This window comes from Eptatretus burgeri, chromosome 1, assembly GCF_056783735.1.
Source record: "Eptatretus burgeri isolate ZD-2024b chromosome 1, Ebu_testis_v1, whole genome shotgun sequence".
Taxonomy (NCBI): domain Eukaryota; kingdom Metazoa; phylum Chordata; class Myxini; order Myxiniformes; family Myxinidae; genus Eptatretus; species Eptatretus burgeri.
In genome coordinates this window covers 10,049,694-10,070,340 of record NC_140961.1, presented here as the reverse complement: position 1 = coordinate 10,070,340, position 20,647 = coordinate 10,049,694, and the positions used below count along the sequence as shown (strand labels likewise).

The 20,647-nt window shown below is 44.0% G+C and overlaps 1 protein-coding gene and 1 pseudogene across 5 annotated transcripts in view; one reads left to right on the top strand and one right to left on the bottom strand.

Moving 5' to 3' along the window:
- LOC147033842 (tudor domain-containing protein 1-like) overlaps positions 1-20,647 on the bottom strand; it is a 211,638-nt gene that overhangs the window by 90,070 nt on the left and 100,921 nt on the right. The gene's annotated exons all lie outside the window — the stretch shown is intronic.
- On the top strand, positions 13,320-20,646 carry LOC147033845 (uncharacterized; annotated as a pseudogene).

Genomic DNA, 20,647 nt, shown 5'->3' with positions numbered 1-20,647 from the left:
ATAACTGATGGCAGTGATGACTGGGTACCCAGACATCCACCTTTGATACAACATGAGACTTAAATGAGAATTGCGAAGTTTCCCTTCAATAGGATAAGTGGTTCCAGAGAAAACATTATTTAATAATGATACAAATACAGCCATGCTTCGAGACAGCACGGGACTGACGAGTTACGAACTGGGTAGCACAAAGTGTTCAATCTATTTATTAATGATGCAGTCAGCCCTTTTTCCTGGGGACATTGTCGGCTTCAATTGAATTGCTATTCCTGTACCCTCAAACACATGCAGGTGCAGCCAAGTGAGCCTTCTGGAAAAAACAAAAATCTAAAAGTTCTCAGATTCAAATAATTAAATAATTCTGGCTGTCAAACCGTGTGGCTGATCGGGTTGAAATTTTAAACCGATGTTGCACATGTCAGCTCGATTATAACTGTGAAGTTTCGCATATATTGAGCGGTTGCAGAGTAAATATTACTTAATATTTTTCCTTCAATCCAACATGGCTGCCAAACCATGGGGCCGATTGAGTTGAAATTTCGACTCATCATTCCACATAACTGCTTCATCATAACTGTGAAGTTTCATATTTAGAGATTCAGCAGTTCCAGAGTAAACATTAATTAATATTTTTCCTTCAATCCAATATGGCTGTCAAACGATGTGTCGTACATCAAAAGTGGGGGAGGACTTTTTGTTCGTCATGGAGAGGCGGTCATACTGTAAGGTGGTGGCAGGGGAGAGTGAAGCTCGACAGCATCGATTGGTGGTCTGTAGGATGACTTTAGAGGTGAGGTTGAGGAAGAGAGTGAGGGCTGAACCAAGGACCAGATGGTGGAAGCTGGAGGAGGAAGACTGTTGCGTGAAATTTAGGGAGTAGGTGAGACAGGCGTTGGGTGGTGGTAAAGATGGGTGGGATGATTGGGCAACGACAGCAGAAGTGGTGAGGGAGATAGCTAGGAAGGTACTTGGTGTGACATCTGGCAGAGGAAGGAAGATAAGGAGACTTGGTGGTGGAACGAGGAAGTACAGGAAAGTATAAGGAAGAAGGGATTGGCGAAAAGGAAGTAGAATAGTCAGAGAGATGAAGAAAGTCAGCAGGAGTACAAGGAGTGGGGGCGAAAGGCAAAAAGAGAGGTGGCAAAGGCCAAGGAAAAGGCATATGACGAGCTGTATGAGAAGTTGGATACAAAAGAAGGGGAAAAGGATTTATACCGATTGGCAACCAGAGGGACCGAGCTGGGAATGATGTGCTGCAGGTTCGTGTGATAAAGGACGCAAATGGAAATGTGCTGACGAGTGAGGAGAGTGTGTTGAGAAGGTGGATGGAGTACTTTGAGGAGCTGATGAATGAAGAAAATGAGAGAGAGAGAAGGTTGGAAGAGGTGGAGATAGTGAATCTGGAAGTGGGGTGGATCAGTAAGGATGAAGTGAGGACTGCTATGAACAAGATGAAAAGTGGAAAGGCGGTTGGCCCAGATGGTATCCCAGTGGAGGCATGGAAGTGCTTAGGAGAGATGACAGTGGGGTTGTTATCCAGATTGTTTAATTAAGTCTTGGAAAGTGAGAGGATGCCGGAGGAGTGGAGATTAAGTGTACTGGTTCCGATTTTCAAGAATAAGGGTGATGTGCAGAGCTGTGGAAATTACAGAGGGATAAAGTTGTTAAGCCACACCATGAAGTTGTGGGAAAGAGTAGTGGAAGCTAGGTTGAGAGGAGAGGTGACGATCTGTGAGCAGCAATATGGGTTTATGCCAGGAAAGAGCACCACTGATGCAATGTTTGCTTTGAGAATGTTGATGGAGAAGTATAGGGAAGGCCAGAAGGAGTTACATTGTGTGTTTGTAGATTTAGAGAAAGCTTATGATAGGTGCCAAGAGAGGAGTTGTGGCATTGTATGAGGAAGTCGGGAGTGGTGGAGAAGTATGTGAGGATCGTGCAGGATATGTATGAGGACAGTGTGACAGCGGTGAGGTGTGCGGTAGGAATGACGGACCGGTTTAAGGTAAAAGTGGGATTGCACCAAGGATCGACTCTGAGCCCTTTCCTGTTTGCAATGGTGATGGACAGGTTGACGGACGAGATCAGACTGGAGTCTCCATGGACTATGATGTTCGCGGATGACATCATGATCTGCAGGGAGAGTCGGGAGCAGGCTGAGGCGAGCCTCGAGAGGTGGAGGTATGCAATGGAGAGAAGGGGAATGATAGTCAGTCGGAGTAAGACGGAGTACATGTGCGTAAATGAGAGGGAGGGTGGTGGTATGGTGCGGTTGCAAGGAGTTGAGGTGGGGAAGGTGGATGGGTTTAAATACTTGGGATCAACTGTCCAAAGTAACGGAGAGTGTGGGAGAGAAGTGAAAAAGAGAGTACAGGCAGGATGGAGTGGTTGGAGAAGAGTTTCAGGAGTGATTGTGACAGAAGGGTAGCTGCAAGAATGAAGGGGAAAGTATATAAGACGGTAGTGAGACCAGCTATGTTGTACGGTTTGGAGGCGGTGGCACCAACAAAAAGAGAGGAAGCGGAGCTGGAGGTGGCAGAGTTAAAGATGCTGCGATTCTCGTTGGGAGTGACGAGGATGGATAGGATAAGAAATGAGTATATTAGAGGGACAGCGCAGGTAGGACGGTTTGGAGACAAAGTGAGAGAGGCGAGATTGAGATGGTTTGGACATGTGCACAGGAGGGAAGCGGAGTATATCGGGAGAAGGATGTTGAAGATGGAGCCGCCAGGCAGGAGGAGAAGAGGAAGGCCAAAGAAGAGGTTCATGGATACGGTGAGGGCGGACATGCGGGTGGTTGGAGTGTCAATGGAAGATGTGGAGGATAGAGCGAAATGGAGACGGTTGATCCGCTGTGGCGAGCCTTAACGGGAGCAAGCCGAAAGAAGAAGAAGATAAGATAGAGAGGCGGTCATACATGTGGAGTTTTGCCTCAATCTGTTCAGCCGTTTCAGAGAAGAAGACTTTTAAAGTTATTAATTTTCAATCCAACATGGCTACCATACCATGTGACCAAATACAACATAAATTTAAATTCTCCCTCTAATTGGGTAGTGGATCATGCTTGTAAAGTTTAGTGTTGATCAGCCAAGGTGCGTTTTTCTATCCAATATGGAGGCCAAAGCATGCGACTTGTGACATCATAATTTTTTTTTACCATATATGCAGACATTGTTGTGTATGATAGTTGCCAAGTTTCACTTCGATAGGATATGTGGTTCCAGAGAAAACATCATTTAATATAATTCTTGAATCCAACATGGCTGCCAAACCATGTGACCTATCAATTAGAAATTAACAAACTTATATTCACTGCTCGTGTGCAAAACATATGTGAAGTTTCTCCTTGATCTGACCAGCTGTTCTGGAGGAGTTGTTTGAAGGTTTTAGGGTAATTTCAATATGGCAGCCAAACCATGTGATCCATCAATTAGAAATTAACAAACTTGTAAAATGATGTCATGGGGAATGTGGTTGTAAAGTTTGGCCTCAATTTGTTCAGCCGTTCTGGAGATGTTTTTAATTCTTTTTTTCAAAACAAGATGGCTGCCGAACCAAGTCAGCTGTGACGTCATAATAAATTTTTTCTTCGAATTGTAAATAAAGAATTGTGCAGACGCTGCTCAAGAAATTTCAGATTTTTCCCAAGCAGCATTCTACTTGACGTATTTTCACCGGCATACCGCTTCACCGATGACGTCACGAAAAATCACCCGTGTTCCCCATGGGGAGCTCATTAAAATGTATGAAGCAAAAATTTTTTCCATTGCACGGTTTCAGAGATAGAGGTCCAAAGTTTATAGGTTTTTTTCAAGATGACGCCCGTACCACGTGACCTATGACAGCATACTTAGTTTATAATTGTGACATCAAAAAAGATACATACTATTGTGAAAATTTTGTGTCGATCAGACTTACCATTCCTGAGAAAATGATTTTTAAAGCGAACGAACCCGAAAATTGCCAGTGGAAAAAGAATAAATAAGAAATAAAGAGAAGAAAAACAATAGGTTACCCAGTTCATTTGACTGGGTACCCAAATTATAGTTGTTAAATTTTTATTTGTTTATATTTCTTGAGCTCTCGGTGGAACTTTTCCGGGTTGTTTTCAAACTATTGATTTTGATTTGTTCTGTTGCTGGCCCAATCATAGTTTTTTTATTTTCCCAATCTGTTGTATTTGGAGTATATTATGGGCAGCTAAATGGTTTAAGTCCATTGTTTTCAATGTTGCTCCCAGTGTGTGCCCCGGTTAGAATAGGTACACCGTATCCCGCCGTGTCGTAAGAGGCGACTAAAAGGGTTGGCGTCAGGAAGGGCATCCGGCCATAAAAACATCGCCTCAAAAGGAAACCATGATGAGTAGAACTTATGGGCAGGGTACAGCCCGAAGTACCCCGTGGGGGTCTTCAACCCCTCTCGTTAAAACTCAAGGTGGGGAACCCCATCTAAGCAAGGGAGGAAATTTTTCCATTTATGATGACCAATCGTCTGATGCCCCACGTGAAGATCGGTTGCTGAGATTTGGTACATGGAATGTAGGGACAATGACAGGGAGATCTGGAGAAGTGATTGAAACATTGGTCAAAAGAAGAGTGGACATATGTTTTGTGCAGGAGACACGATGGAAGGGAAGTGGTGCAAGAATGGTGAAGGGGAGGCAGGGGCAGAAGTATAAGTTTATGTGGCAAGGGTGCCCAGAAGGCGGCATGGTGTTGGTGTCATGTTTTCTGAGCAGTTTGTAGAGACAGTGTAGTGAGTGTGACTACAGTGAGTGAAACGTTGATGATGGTGAGAATCGTGATTGGAAAGCTCTTGGTGAACGTCATCTCAGGATATGCCCCACAGGTCGGTCGAAGCGATGAAGAGAAGAACATGTTCTGGTGTGCGATGGAGAAGTTGATGGAAAATGTGAAAGATGATGAAATTGTTGTGGTTGGAGGAGACTTGAATGGTCATGTGGGAAGGAGTCCAGACGGTTTTGAGGGAGTCCATGGGCGTTATGGATATGGTGTGAGAAATAGAGAAGGTGAAAGGATCTTGGAGTTTGCTGATGGAGCTGATTTGTTGATTTGTAAAACTCAATTTCAGAAAGCGGATAATACGCTTATTACATACACGTCAGGTGGGTCGACGACAACAATTGACTACCTGATGGTGCGTCGGCGAGATAGGGGAAACCTCTGGGACACAAAGGTGATCCCAGGGGAGGAGACTGTTTCACAGCACCACCTGGTTGTCTGCGATATAAGGGTGAAAGGTGCGAGGAGAATTCAGCGGGTGAGGTACCAACCGAGGATGAAGGTGTGGAGGTTGAAAGAGGCGACAGTGAAGGAAGCATAAAGAGAGAGGCTGAGTATGGTTGAGGATGATATGGTGGAGCTTGAAAGTGGTTGGATGTCAATGAAAGATAGTGTATTGTGAGCCATTGGTGAGGTATGTGGATGGACAAAAGGACCACCGAGGCACTCAAACATGGTGGTGGGGTGATGAAGTTGGAAAGATGATTGAAGAGAAGAGGAAGAAGTTCAAGGAATGGCAAAAGGCAAAGGGCACAGTGGAAGAAGAGGCAGTGCATGAAAGTTATAAGGTAGCCAAGAAGGCTGCAAAGAAAGAGGTAGCAAAGGTACAGGAGGCCCATAGGAAAATGTTCGGAGAACGCTTGGATTGGGAAGAGGGTAAGAGAGCGGTATTCAGGATTGCAAAGCAGATAGCGAGAGAGAGGTTTGATGTGACGGGGGTGAGTTGCTTGAAGGATGAAGTGGGACAAATCCTTGTGGGCTCAGATGGAATTAAAGGAAGATGGAAGAGATGTGGAAAGGCTGTTGAATGTAGAAAATGAATGGGGTAGTAACAGAGAGTAACCCGGTTTTAGGACCAGCAGAGAAGATAATTGAGAAGGAAGTTGAGGAAACTATAAGAGCAATGAAGAGTCGAAAAGCAGGAGGGAGTTGTGCGAGATATGTTGAAGGCAGCAGGAAGTTGGGGTTTGAAGAGAATGACAGAGATCTGTAATCTGGTGGTGAAAGAAGGCCACATTCCAGTGGATTGGGAACTGAGTACCCTCGTCCCTCTGTACAAGGGGAAATGTGACCCTCTGGACTGTGGCTCCTATAGAGCAATAAAGTTATTGGAGCATGGAATGAAGGTATTGGAAAGGGTGTTGGAGAAGAGGATAAGGAAGAAGGTAAAGATTGACGAAATGCAATTTGGATTAATGCCAGGAAGAGGAACGACGGATGCAATTTTTATTGTAAGGCTGTTGCAGGAGAAGTACATGAAGAAGAGGAAGAAGTCGTTTTTTGGGTTTCTTGATCTGGAGAAAGCATTTGATAGGGTTCCACGCAAAGTAATGACATTGGCATTGAGGAAGTTAGGAGTGGAGGAATGGTTGATCAGAGTCGTGATGGCAATGTACGAGAGAACGCGCACAGCTGTAAGGACGAAGGATGGGAACAGTGGTGAGTTTGAAGTGAAGGTGGGAGGGCACCAGTGGTCGGTACTAAGTACACTTCTATTTGTAGTTGTAGTGGAGGTGCTGGCTCGGAGGGTCAAGGAGGGTTTACCGTGGGAGCTGCTGCATGCAGATGATCTGGTGTTGATTGCAGAGAGTATGGATGGACTGAAGGAGAAGATGAACAAGTGGAAGAAATGTATGGAGGCAAAAGGTTTGAAGGTGAATATCGGAAAGACGAAGGTGATGGCAAGTGGTAAAGCATGTGGTGAGGTGGAAAGGACTGGGAAGTGGCCGTGTGCTGTGTGCAGGAAGGGTGTCGGAGTGAACTCCATTCAGTGTACAATGTGTGCTGAATGGGTTCATTGAAAATGTAGTGGGGTGAGAGGGTCATTAACCAGTGTGGCAGCTACATTCAAGTGTAAGGTGTGCATCGAGGGAGCAGCAGATTAAGGAATTGTTGAGTTGGATCTTGGAGATGGTGTGAAGCTGGAAGGTGTGAAAACATTTTGCTATCTTGGAGACATGCTGAATGGAGAAGGGGGCTCAGACTCTTCGACGGTTGCTTGAGTGAGATGTGCATGGATAAAGTTTCGGGACCTGAGTGGCGTGCTGACGAAGAGGGGAGTGTCGTTGAAGCTGAAGGGAAAGGTGTATGCTACATGTGTGAGGAGTACTGTGATTTATGGGTGTGAGACATGGGTACTGAACATGGAGCAGCAACAAAGGCTGGAAAGGGTGGAAATGCGAATGGTTCGGTGGATGTGTGGAGTATCGTTGAGAGAGAGGAAGACAAATGATGACTTGCGGAAGATGATGGGAATAAAGTCTGTGATGGATGTTGTGAAGAGAAACAGGTTGAGATGGTTGGGTCAGGTGTTGAGAAAGGATGAAAGTGACTGGGTGAGAGGAGTGTTGGAAATGAGTGCAGTCGGAAGTGGAGGACGGGGAAGACCGAGAAAAACTTGGCTAAAGGTGGTCGAAGAAGAAATGTGGGCAAGGGGATTAAGAAGGGGAGATGCAGAAAGCAGGAGTGATTTGTGACAGAAGGGTAGCTGCAAGAGTGAAGGGGAAAGTATATAAGACGGTAGTGAGACCAGCTATGTTGTATGGTTTGCAGGCGGTGGTACTAACAAAAAGACAGGAAGCGGAGCTGGAGGTGGCAGAGTTAAAGATGCTGCGATTCTCGTTGGGAGTGACGAGGATGGATAGGATAAGAAATGAGTATATTAGAGGGACAGCGCAGGTAGGACGGTTTGGAGACAAAGTGAGAGAGGCGAGATTGAGATGGTTTGGACATGTGCACAGGAGGGAAGCGGAGTATATCGGGAGAAGGATGTTGAAGATGGAGCCGCCAGGCAGGAGGAGAAGAGGAAGGCCAAAGAAGAGGTTCATGGATACGGTGAGAGCGGACATACGGGTGGTTGGAGTGTCAATGGAAGATGTGGAGGACAGAGCGAAATGGAGACGGTTGATCCGCTGTGGCGACCCCTAACGGGAAAGAAGAAGAACAAGAAGAACAAGAAGAACAAGAAGAACAAGAAGAACAAGAAGAACAAGAAGAACAAGAAGAACAAGAAGAACAAGAAGAAGAACAACAAGAAGAAGAACAACAAGAAGAAGAACAAGAAGAAGAAGAACAAGAAGAACAAGAAGAACAAGAAGAAGAAGAACAAGAAGAACAAGAAGAACAAGAAGAAGAACAAGAAGAACAAGAAGAAGAAGAAGAACAAGAACAATAAGAAGAACAAGAACAAGAAGAAGAACAAGAAGAAGAAGAAGAAGAAGAAGAAGAAGATGAAGAAGAAGAAGCAAAAAAACAGGGTAAAGTGGAGAAGATTGTCATGGGGCCCGCAAGGCTAACCCCCGCTTTAGCAGGGAAAATGGCCTTTAGATGCGTGTGTGTGTGTGTGTGTGTGTGTGTGTGTGTGTGTGTGTGTGTGTGTGTGTGTGTGTGTGTGTGTGTGTGTGTGTGTGTGTGTGTGTGTGTGTGTGTGTGTGTGTGTGTGTGTGTGTGTGTGTGTTTTCAATGTTGTATTTCATTTTTATTTGTCTGATTCTCATTCGTTTTGACTTTGGACTTCCGTTTCCCATATTGAATTGTTCTGTTCGTCCCGTTTCCTACCTCAGTCAATCTTCTGCTTCTTTCTGCTTCTCAAGCCTCTGTTTCCATGGTGGTATTTTGTTTCTGGTCAGATTATCAATTTTGAGATTATCTGATCAGTAACTATGAGCAGATATTTCTCTATGGGTGTTACTGAAGCATTTCCTTTTGTTATCCTCTGGTCCTGTTGTGGAGTTTTCAGTTTTGGTTCTCGATTCAATTCTCCAATCTGTTTCCCAATTTCTGTTTATCTCTATATTACGAAAACTTTCATCATGTATGATGTATGTATGTATGTATGTATGTATGTATGTATGTATGTATGTATGTATGTGTGTATGTTCCCGAAATACAGCCAAAACGGTACACGATAGCGCAAAAATTTTCGGCCCACCTTACGCACCATTTTGCTGCAGTGTGCAGTATCAACATTCGTTAAAAATCGGGCAAGGAAAAAATTATTTCAAAAATCAATTCCCGATTCAGTCAAGCACTCTTGGGGATTATTTGATCAATGCAAACAACTTGTCAGGTTCGATCTGTGATTCTTCTCTTGTCAGGTCAGGTTCGATCTGTGACCTGCTACAGGTACCATGTAAACCTGTACTAACCTGTTCCATGGTCGGGTTGTCGGCGACTAAACCGTCTCCCCCACCAGGTTTTCTGGTGAGGAGGGTGTTTGGATATGGACACCCAGCAGGATTAAAAACAAAACCTGTCAAAGGGCGGAGGAGCTCCTTGTGAGCCAACGGCCATCCAGATCTAGTGCCCAACTGTGTCTGCGGACGTCCTCCTGCAGTTGGGTTACTTCTTATTAGGAGGTTGGTGGCAGGATTTGCACTCCAGCCACCGTAAAACGCTTCATTCCGCAAAACGCAAAAACGCAAAAAAATCTGAAAACCCACTCCGTGGGAGTACCTCCTGTGCAGCTTCCCTTCGCAGGGCAGCTCACGGATGATGGGATTGGGGCAAAGCCTTCGGGACCCCAATCTTTGATAGGAGGAAACCACGGGTAACATCCCTGGGTCAGATTGCGGGAGAGTGTGTCGGAGTGGTGCTGAGTGTCGTCCACCAGACGGCGGTCTCCTTGGGTTAACCTGAGGCGGTCCCTTCGGGTGGGTGCCTGGAATGTCCTATCCTAAGAGAGGATGATCACCTGTCTCTGTTATCATCTGAGCTCAAGCGTTTGGACATCGGGATTGCAGCTCTCTCTGAGGTTCGGAGACCGGATTGCGGCGAGATAATGGTGGGTGGTTACACCTACTATTGGTCTGGTCGCTCTGATGGGTACCCACCATACCCAAGGAGTTGCTGTAGCTGTGTCAATAAGCTGACCCCAATGATAATTGAGGTAACACCGGTCAACGGCGTATTATGAGATTAAGGATTCGTCACTCCTTAGGTGTCATTTCCCTGGTCTCTATTTATGCTCCGACTGAGGCGAGTGATCTTACCGTGAAGGATGCATTCTACGCCACACTCGAGTCTGTGGTTGATCAGTGCCCCAGACGAGATACACTTCTAGTCTTGGGGGATTTCAATGCATCGACTGGAACTGATAGGGATGGTTATGAGGTGTGTGTTGGTCCCCATGGGTCAGGAACTATGAACCAGAATAGCACTAAGTTCCTTGACTTTGCAAGAAGTCATGGACTTAGGAGTGGCTGGTTCATGGTTTCAGCACCCATAAGCTCATCGCTGGACTTGGTATTCCAACGCTGGCGGTGTGGCAAAGGAGATTGCCCATGTCCTCATTGACGGTCGTTGGAGGATGATCCAGAACTGCAGGGTCTACCGGAGTGCTCAGTTCCTCAATACTGACCACAGGCTTGTTGTAGCAACTCTAAAGCTGCACCTTAAATCCTGGAGAATGGTACCATCCCAGCCTAGGCTGGATGTTGCCAAGCTCAGGGATGAGAGTAGCTGAGGAGTTTGCGAACAGGCTGAGTGGACACTTGGGGGGTCTGGGTGCTTTGGGGGGTCCTGAAGAGTTGTGGAGCACCTTCAAGACCACCGTCCTTGATGTTGCCGGTGGATGCCTTGGAGGTTCACCGCAGGGCAAGAAGAATTTTGTCTCAAGGGACACTGGATACCATTGACCAGAGTCGCAGGGCCAGGCTGAATGGCAGAGCTGAGCTGTTCAGGGAGCTGAGGCGTAAAACTGTACGTGCACTGAGGGTGGACAAGGAGGCCTATGTGCGAGGAATCTGTGAGGGGTAGAGCATCACCTGTGGACAGGTGATTCTCGTCCGCTTACAGGGGGTCGCGCATTACGTTCATCAAAGCCCATCCTCGGAGCACTGCAGTTCGAGGCAGAGAGTGGTAGGCTCTTGACAGAGGAGTCTGAAGTGAGGCCCGCTGGGCCGGTTACTTTGAGCGGTTGTACCAGGCTGATCCCCCAGCTGTCGAGTTGGACGTCAAAGGGTGTTACAATCCCTGTTGCTGACCCTCGAATCAACTGTGGTCCACCATCGCTTGTGGAAACACGGGCTGCGGTGAACCAGTTGAAACGGGGCCCAAAGCTCCAGGGATCTGTGGCATCCATGCTGAACTTCTCAAGGCTGGTGGAAATGCTGCACTCGCGTCGTTGCATGCAGTTTTGTGCTCTGCCTGGAACACAGGCATCATCCCAACTGACTGGAAGAGGGGCCTTGTTGTCCCTCTCTGGAAAGGGAAGGGTGATCGCCAAGACTGCAACAACTACCGAGGGTGACGCTGCTCTCAGTGCCGGGCAAGGTCTTTGCTCGGATAATTCTTGATAGGGTTCGCCACCATCTGCTTGAGCACCAGCGTCCAGAGCAGTCAGGCTTTACACCAAAGAGGTCAACGATTGACCGTATCCTTGCTCTTCGTGTCCTCACTGAACGCAGGCGAGAGTTTCGGCAGGGACTGCTTGCAGCCTATGTTGATCTCTGTAAAGCGTTCGATTCAGTGAATCGGGATGTCCTCTGGAGGATTCTTGGTCTTCGTGGGGTGCCACCGAAACTGATCGATCTGATGTCTGAACTCTACTCTGGTACTGAGAGTGCTGTGAAGTGTGGTGGTACCGCCTCAGGCTTATTTCCAGTTGTTACTGGAGTTCGTCAGGGATGTGTACTTGCCCCCACACTTTTCAGCACTTGTATGGACTGGATTTTGGGAGGATGTCGGAGAGATCAAGTTGCGGTGCATCGTTTGGCAATGTCAAGATCTCGGACCTTGATTTTGCAGATGATGCAGTCATCTTTGCGGAGACTTTAGACATCCTCTTGAGGGGCCCTCGAGGTGCTGAATGAGGAGTCGGAGCCGTTGGGATTACGGATTTCTTGGGTCAAAACAAAGATCCAGGCTTTCGGTGACATCTTGGATGCTGCTGTCTCTGTCTGTGTCTGTTTGTGGTGAGGATGTTGAGGTCGTGGATAGATTCACTTACCTTGGCAGTGATATTCATGTCTCCGCAGGTTGTGAGCCGGAGGTCAATAGACGTCTGGGTCGGGCCTGGGGAGTCATGGATTCACTGGATCATGGGGTGTGGCGCTGCCGGTACCTGTGCGGGAGGACGAAAGTCCGAGTCTTCAGGTCCTTGGTACTTCCAGTCTTGCTCTATGGGTGCGAGACTTGGACTTTGACCAAGGATCTGAGACGGAGCAATTCCCTTTGGTACCAGGTCTCTTCGGAGAATCCTTGGCTATCGCTGGTCGGATTTTGTGTCCAACGAGCGGTTGCTGAGAGAGACTCGGATGAGATTTGTTACCTGCATAGTCCGTGAGCGTCAGCTGCGGCTGTATGGACATGTGGCTCGTTTTCCTGACGCTGATCCTGCTCACCAGATTCTCTCAGCGAGGGAGTCTCATGAGTGGAGGAGGCCAGTGGGCCGACCACGTGCCTCATGGTTGCAGCAGGTTGACCATCATCTCAAGGAGATGGGGATGGGCCTGGCATCTGCCTGGGGGATGGCCAGACGGAGGCCCCCGGAGTACCGGCGGAAAGTGGACGCAGCGACGCGCTGTTCTGGCACATGCTCCCATACCTGACCTGACCTGCAAACAACCTCAGTGGTATAGTTTGCTGGAGCTATCGTTTTTTTTTTTAAACGATTTTTTTCATCAACCGCTGTCACAACAGGAATCCAACGGGTTCACGGGTCGTCTCGTTGTGATTAAATTTGAAATCCCATCTGTTTGTTTTCCTCTCGTTCTATTTTCTGTGTTGCATCAGTAAGTTCTGTTGGTCGCTCCTTTTCTTTGAGAGTTTGCACTGTGGGAATCTCATCCCAAACATACACTACATGGCCAAAAGTATGCGGACACCCCTTATAATTAGTGGATTCGGCTATTTCAACCACAGCCATTGCTGACAGGTGTATAAAAATCCAGCACACAGCCATGCAATCTCCAAAGACAAACATTGACAGTAGAATGGGCCACACTGAAAAGCTCAGTGACTTTCAACGTGGCACCGTCATTAGGATGCCAGCTTTCCAACAAGTCATTTCATCAAATTTCTGCCCTGCGAGAGCTGCCCGGGTCAACTGTAAGTGCTGTTATTGTGAAGTGGAAACATCTCGGAGCAACAACAGCTCAACCGTGAAGTGGTTGGCCACACAAGCTCCTAGAACAGGACCGCCGCATAAAAATCGTCCGTTGTCGGTTGCAACACTCACTACCAAATTCCAAACATACTCTGAAAGCAACATCAGCACAAGCACTGTTCGTCGAGAGCCTCATGAAATGGGTTTCCATGGCCGAGCAGCCGCACACAAGGCGAAGATCACCATGCGCAATGCCGAGCGTCAGCTGGAGTGATGTAAAGCTCACAGTCATTGGACTCTGGCACAGTGGAAACGCATTCCCTGGAGTGAGGAATCACGCTTCACCATCTGGTAGTCCGACAAATTAATCTGGGTTTGGCAGATGCCAGGAGAACGCTACCTGCCCGAATGCATGGTGCTAACTGTAAAGTTTGGTGGGGGAGGAATAATGGTCTGGGGCTGTTTTTCATGGTTTGGGCTAGGCCCCTTAATTCCAGTGAAAGGAAACCTTAAACAAGACAGCACAAATGACATTCTAGACAATTCTGTGCTTCCAAATTTGTGGCAACGGTTTATGGAAGGCCCTTTCCTGTTTCAGCATGACAATGCCCCCGTGCACAAAGCGAGGTCTATACAGAAATGGTTTGTCGAGATCGGTGTGGAAGAACTTGACTGGCCGACACAGAGCCCTGACCTCAACCCATCGAACACCTTTGGAATGAATTGGAACACCGACTGCGAGCCAGACCAAATCACCCAACATCAGTGCCCGACCTCACTAATTCTCTTGTGGCTGAATGGCAGCAAATCCCTGCAGCAATGTTCCAACATCTTAGAGAAAGCCTTCCCAGAAGAGCAGAGGTTGTTATAGCAGCAAAGGGGGGGGGGGGACCAACTCCATATTAATGCCCCTGATTTTGGAATGAGATATTGGATGAGCAGGTGTCCACATATTTTTGGCCATGTAGCGTATGCCTCGTCATTCCATTGTGGCATTGGTGGTTGGTCATTTATATGTGACCAATCATTTCTTATTGCCTCGTCAGTTTGTTCATCTCATATTCTTAGTTCCTTCTCTGTGAATGCTTTCCCTTGAAGGATCTTGTTTTTTAAGTTTCGTGTTGTCCTATTAAAATTAACTTCAATCAGAGCAAAATTTTCGGAAGAGCTGTTTCCAAGTGTTTGCAAATTTTTTTTAAACTCACCTTTTCGTCTGGAACATTCAATTGCCAATAATAGACGATAGGGCATATGGTCCTTAGAGCTTGTCTTGTGGTCTCCATCTCCCGACTAAATCAAACTTATTTTATAATTAAGTTAAATATTTTTTATGAATTATTGTTCATATTCCCACGTCATTGGTTGAAGCATTTTGTTGAATTTTAGGTTAGAATAAGTAATATTTCGTCGGTAAAATAATTATCACGATCTCGATATTTATCCAATAAAATTGTACGTTTCATTTATCAACGTTGCTGCGATTTTTCATTTTTGAAAAGGAGCCAATCAGCAACATCACACGAGAGTGCTGCGGTACAGCGAATAGCGGGTCACGTGTGTAAACAGATGCTGTTTGGTGAAAATGGCATCAGTTGGTGTCAAATTTGGTGTAAAAAATAGGTGTTATGCACATGTTCCAGGTGCTGGTGGTGATATTGTGCCATTAACCGAAAAAAGGTGGAGAACATTCTTGAGTGCTGTCGATATTTGGAGCGATTTGGTGGGAAACCAGGCCGATTTAGCGAGGTCTTTCGTCCGCGATCATGGTCTACACTGCAGCGCATGTGAAAGTGCATTGCCGTTCCCTGAAACTGGGGGTTGCCACGCAGTGTGTTACCGGTATTTCACTGATTCTACCAAGCAAAAACGTGCCCAAACTGCTAAACAGAAGCATCAGAATGTCACGCAATCATCCGGTAACTTTAAAAGTAGCCTACAAATACATCACGAATGAGAATATTGCATGTATAATCACGTAGGGAGGCCTATGATATTGGGTCAGGTCAGTCCCAAATGTTGTGATTTGTGTAGTCTATATGAATCGTAAAATGTGGAACTTTTGTTTTTACATGTAGTAGATCGATTCCATATATCTTTGGGCTTTTTCAATATTCTGACATAACCCTGCCCTACAAAAGGTAGATGCCTACCAAAGATATCCCTGTTGGAGGATTTATAACACAGGAGTCTAGGGTCTCGGTCGGGAGCCAACCTGCACCCTTGCAAGATCCTGCAAAATGTTTGCTACATGACTTGATAGAAGACCTTTCCAAATATATTCTCCCAACTTAATCATTTTTTCCTCCCTTGTGAACGATTGTTTAAAATTCATCAGTTTTGATGTAATTTAGAATGTGCAATTTCTAACAGAAAAAAAAAATGTGTGCAGTTTTGAATGTTGAAATTTAGGTTGGTATTCCTTTACATAAAAATAAGAGTCAGTTGGGGGAGGGCAAGCAAATGTTTTGAATTTTTTTTTGTTTTTGTTTCTGCCTAACATGTGCACTGTATTTATCTGGTAGTCCATGTTAGTGCAGTAATTATAACTGCAGCAAAACTTGACAATTAAAAAAAATCTCAACAGTAGAGATACTAATACCAAAGACAAAGTTCTATTTAGATAAAAAATATATTTCAGTAGGTTGCCACATACACTTTTTGATTAGTTTTTAAAGGAAAGTACAGCATTTTGGGGTTTGAAAATCTAGTTATTTCATATTAAAAATAGAGGAAAATTCTTCCAAGGAGCCATTTGCTTTAGAAAATTAGTTTCTTTTTAAATCCTTTATAGTGCTGCACAAACTTATATTTTTCCTAATTTAACCTAATTTATAATTGAATTGACCATTAATGTGTAATTTTAGCAAATTTTTAGATTAAGAAATCCTTACCCAAAATATTCATTTTTTAAAATGGCGCATTTTTGTTGTTTTTGGAAACTTTTTTTTTCAAGCCAAGCAGATCTGCTGAACATGTGTGCAAATTGATTGTTGCATCAGTTACATGTATGAATGATTAGGCCTAAAAATTGTTGTGTTGACCTCCACTGACAAGAATCACGAGAGCATTTGATTATTTTTAATGTTCAATTGAACAAACTTCTGTTTTACTTTATAATTAAAAAAAAAAAAACAACAAAAAAACATGCATGCCAATGTACCGACCCACCTGTAAATTCCACGAGAGCAAAATAACATTATTTTCTTAAGCCTCTGTTTTTGATTGTGCATGTGTTTGTTGTGTTTTTTTTTCTGATTTCATAACAGTACATGTATACACTTATGAGTTTAATATTTTGTGTTTGTTGTATACAGAACTGGATCCCTCTGCATTTTCTTCAAGCAGAGACAGAGACAAACATACATCTGCTACATCTGATGCAAGACACTTGCGTTCCACTTCTAACATTGCAAAACAGCCGACTAAATCTTCTCACATCTTGCCAACAGTTTGTATCGTATGCAGGAGTGGTAAGACATTTCAGGATTCAAGAGGCAGAAAGCAGAAAGAACCATTGACGCTTTGTGAACAGATTGATGGAGGCAAGCTTCGACTAGCTGCAGAGGAAAAAGATGACAAAAATATTCTTGCTCATATCAGAGATCGTGACTGTGAAGCTAATAGAAGTCAGATATCACCGGAGCTGCTACAAGGGATACACAGACTATTTGAGATCTAACCCTCAACATGTTCATGCAGCTACAGAACAGATATTTTCTCAAGCATTTGACAGTTTTTGGAACTATACAATTGACCAGAAAATTATGAAGAACAAAGAGATCTACCGGCTTACGTCATTGAAACGTATATTTGACTAGTAGCAATTCCTGGCGTTGCTCGGGCGAACAATAAAGCCCGGTGTTGCCTGGGCTTTCTTGCAAATTTCCTGAATAGCTGTTAGCAGTTAGGGGTTAGGGTTGCAGTTAGGGGTTAGGGTTGCAGTTAGGGGTTAGGGTTGCAGTTAGGGGTTAGGGTAGCAGTTAGGGGTTAGGGTAGCAGTTAGGGGTTAGGGTAGCAGTTAGGGGTTAGGGTTGCAGTTAGGGGTTAGGGTTGCAGTTAGGGGTTAGGGTTGCAGTTAGGGGTTAGGGTTGCAGTTAGGGGTTAGGGTTGCAGTTAGGGGTTAGGGTTGCAGTTAGGGGTTAGGGTTGCAGTTAGGGGTTAGGGTTGCAGTTAGGGGTTAGGGTTGCAGTTAGGGGTTAGGGTTGCAGTTAAGGGTTAGGGTTGCAGTTAGGGGTTAGGGTTGCAATTAGGGTTAGGGTTGCAATTAGGGGTTAGGGTTGCAATTAGGGGTTAAAATTGCAATTAAAAATTAAAATTTACAATTAAAGAAATTAAAATTTACAATTAAAGAAATTAAAATTTACAATTAAAGAAATTAAAAATTACAATTAAAAATTAAAATTACAATTAAATTAAAATTTACAATTAAATTAAAATTGCAATTAAAATTAAAATTTACAATTAAAATTTACAATTAAAATTGAAACAATTAAAATTAAAATTTACAATTAAAGAATTAAAAATTGCAATTAAAGTTAAAATTGCAATTAAAGAAATTAAAATTGCAATTAAAATTAAAATTTACAATTAAAAATTAAAATTACAATTAAAAATTAAAATTTACAATTAAAATTAAAATTACAATTAAAGAATTAAAAAATTTACAATTAAAAATTAAAATTGCAATTAAAATTAAAATTTACAATTAAAAATTAAAATTTACAATTAAAAATTGAAAATTTACAATTAAAAATTAAAATTGCAATTAAAAATTAAAATTGCAATTAAAAATTAAAATTTACAATTAAAAATTAAAATTGCAATTAAAAATTAAAATTTACAATTAAAAATTAAAATTGCAATTAAAAATTAAAATTTACAATTAAAAATTAAAATTTACAATTAAAATTAGGAAATTACAATTAAAAATTAAAATTGCAATTAAAAATTAAAATTTACAATTAAAAATTAAAATTGCAATTAAAAATTAGGGTTGCAGTTAAGGGTTAGGGTTGCAGTTAAGGGTTAGGGTTGCAGTTAAGGGTTCGGGTTGCAGTTAAGGGTTCGGGTTGCAGTTCGGATTAGGGTTGCAGTTAGGGTTAGGGTTGCAGTTAGGGTTAGGGTTGCAGTTAGGGTTAGCGGTTAGGGTTAGGGTTAGTGTTAGGGTAGCTAACCCTAACCCAAACCCTAACAGCTTGGCGTAGTGGAGGTAAACAGCGCCCAGGGCAAAGTGGAAATTTGCGTCCCCCCTCGGCCTTAAACTTAAGTGGATTTGAATGGAAAATCCCATAAGGGATATCGATTTATCGATTTTTTCGAATATCGGAAGTGTTATGGAAAAAAATTTATAGCCAATGACCTAAGTTGGACCAAAAGCCATAATCGTACCGAATTTGAATGGAATCCGTTTGAGTTTGTGAAAATGCATCAAAACAAATTTTGAGGGGCCTCTTAAGGAAGACAATAATATCATTAGTATATGTGCCAAATCTTGTTTCATTTCGTGCAGGAACAAAAATCTGATGGTGGAACAAAGAAAGGGGCGTGCCGAAATATTAATATAGATAAGGCAGTAAAAGACATTGAAGGGAAGGACTCGTCCAACTACAAAACCCATAGCCTGAAACAAAGAATCAGAAGGAGATATCCCCAGCTTTGCTTCATTCAGCCCAAAAAAAATACCAGAGTGAACTGGTATACATTGACACCCTATCAGCTGAAGAGCTTGTAAGGGATACCGTCACCTCAGAAACACACAAATACAACCGACACAGATACAACTGATGCTGAGGAGTCTCCACCTCCAGTGAAACGGCCAAACCAGTGCAACAGAAGACAGGTCGTACCTCAAATATCATCATTTAGAGAGCGTTATTCAACAGCCCTAGATCTGAAGAATGCTGTGATGGATAAAACAAACTCTACAACTCTTCCCTGGACTCCAACCTCAGGTGATTTAACCATGGATTCTGCCCGCCAGATAGTTCCAACCATGCTATACAACTTTCTTGCATGGGTTGTTGGAGCATCTGATGATCCAGAGGGTGTAAACCGTGTAAAGGTTGGTGATGTGCAAGACCATCGAATATTAACCATTGCCCAGGACATCATCTACCTAGCTACTAAAGGCAAGACAATGATACCGACGCAGTCATCTCTAGCAATGGTGGTACTGCATCTTAGTGGATCGGCACAGCTAATAGGCTTACTTAATGGTTTTGGCTATAGCATTTCGCACACCAGTGTTCTCGAGTATGATACTGCCTTGGCACAGCAAGAAGTCCAACGAGGTTCTAGAGCTCTTCCATCGTGCTTGCAGAAGTCTGTCTTCACAACTCTCATCTGGGACAACAATGATTTTGGGGAGCAGACACTTTCGGGAAAAGACACAACCCATAATACCAACGGCAAAGCTGTGCAGCATGCAGAGATTCATTAGGATGCAGATGCACATTCTACACTTCCACCAGTACAAGGAATGAGAAAGACAAGAAAGTGCTCATTACCAGCACCACATACAGAGGTGGTTACATTCAGTGGTGAGAAGAAGTCGTCCCCAAAGGCATTTGCTGGCAATATGAAGCTGGAAATGACACACTACGAGCCAACTTTATATCCTCACAAGAAGAAAGATGCCGCCTTCTACATTACAAAATGGCCACAGAAACGTCTTCTTCCTGCTTGGACTGGATTCAATCAGTTACTGACATCCAGCATCCCACCAAAAGCAACCATTGCATACCTTCCTGTTGTAAATGATAGTCCAACTGATCTGAATACTGTGAATACCATCCTCCATCGAAGCATTGAAATAGCAGACCAACTGGAGCTCCCGTCAGTTGTAGTAGTGATGGATCAGGCTATTTATGCCAAGGCCCAGACAATCAGATGGCAAACACCGATTTTCATGGACAGAATTGTGATAAGAATTGGGGCATTTCATACAACCATGACAGCTTTGGCGTGTGTGGGAAAAAGATTTCAGGATGCGGGATTGCAAGATATTGAATCCAGTGCAGTGGCACCAGGTTCTGTGAGCGGTGTGATGAATGGCCACAACTACAACAGAAGCATCCACTGCCACAAACTTATTACATTACAAATCAGAGGCATTACATCGGCTTTGCTGGCAAAGCTTGATGGAGAGTGTTCCTTTGGAAATGCAAGAGCAGTATCGAGATGTGATTTCATCATTACAATCATCATTCCCAGGCCAGTATGTGCAGCATGTGGAAGGCGCATCCTTTCAGGCCATGATGAATGAATATGACAGTTTCATCACAGAGGGTAACAAGAATGCTACCTTTGCTTTTTGGAACTCCTACCTGGAAATGATAGAGGACATCCTCCTTTTCATCAGGGCTACACGGGAAGGAAACTGGCACCTTTATCTTGCTGCAGTTAGGGCACTCCTACTGTGGATATTTGCCTATAACCGAACCAACTACTCACGTTACCTCCCAGTCTATTGGTTTGAGATGAGCCAGCTACCTACTTCACATCAGTACATCTACAAAGAATTGGTCAGTGGACACTTTGCCATTCAGCGACAAGATACTCACGGGTTTATACAGGTAGC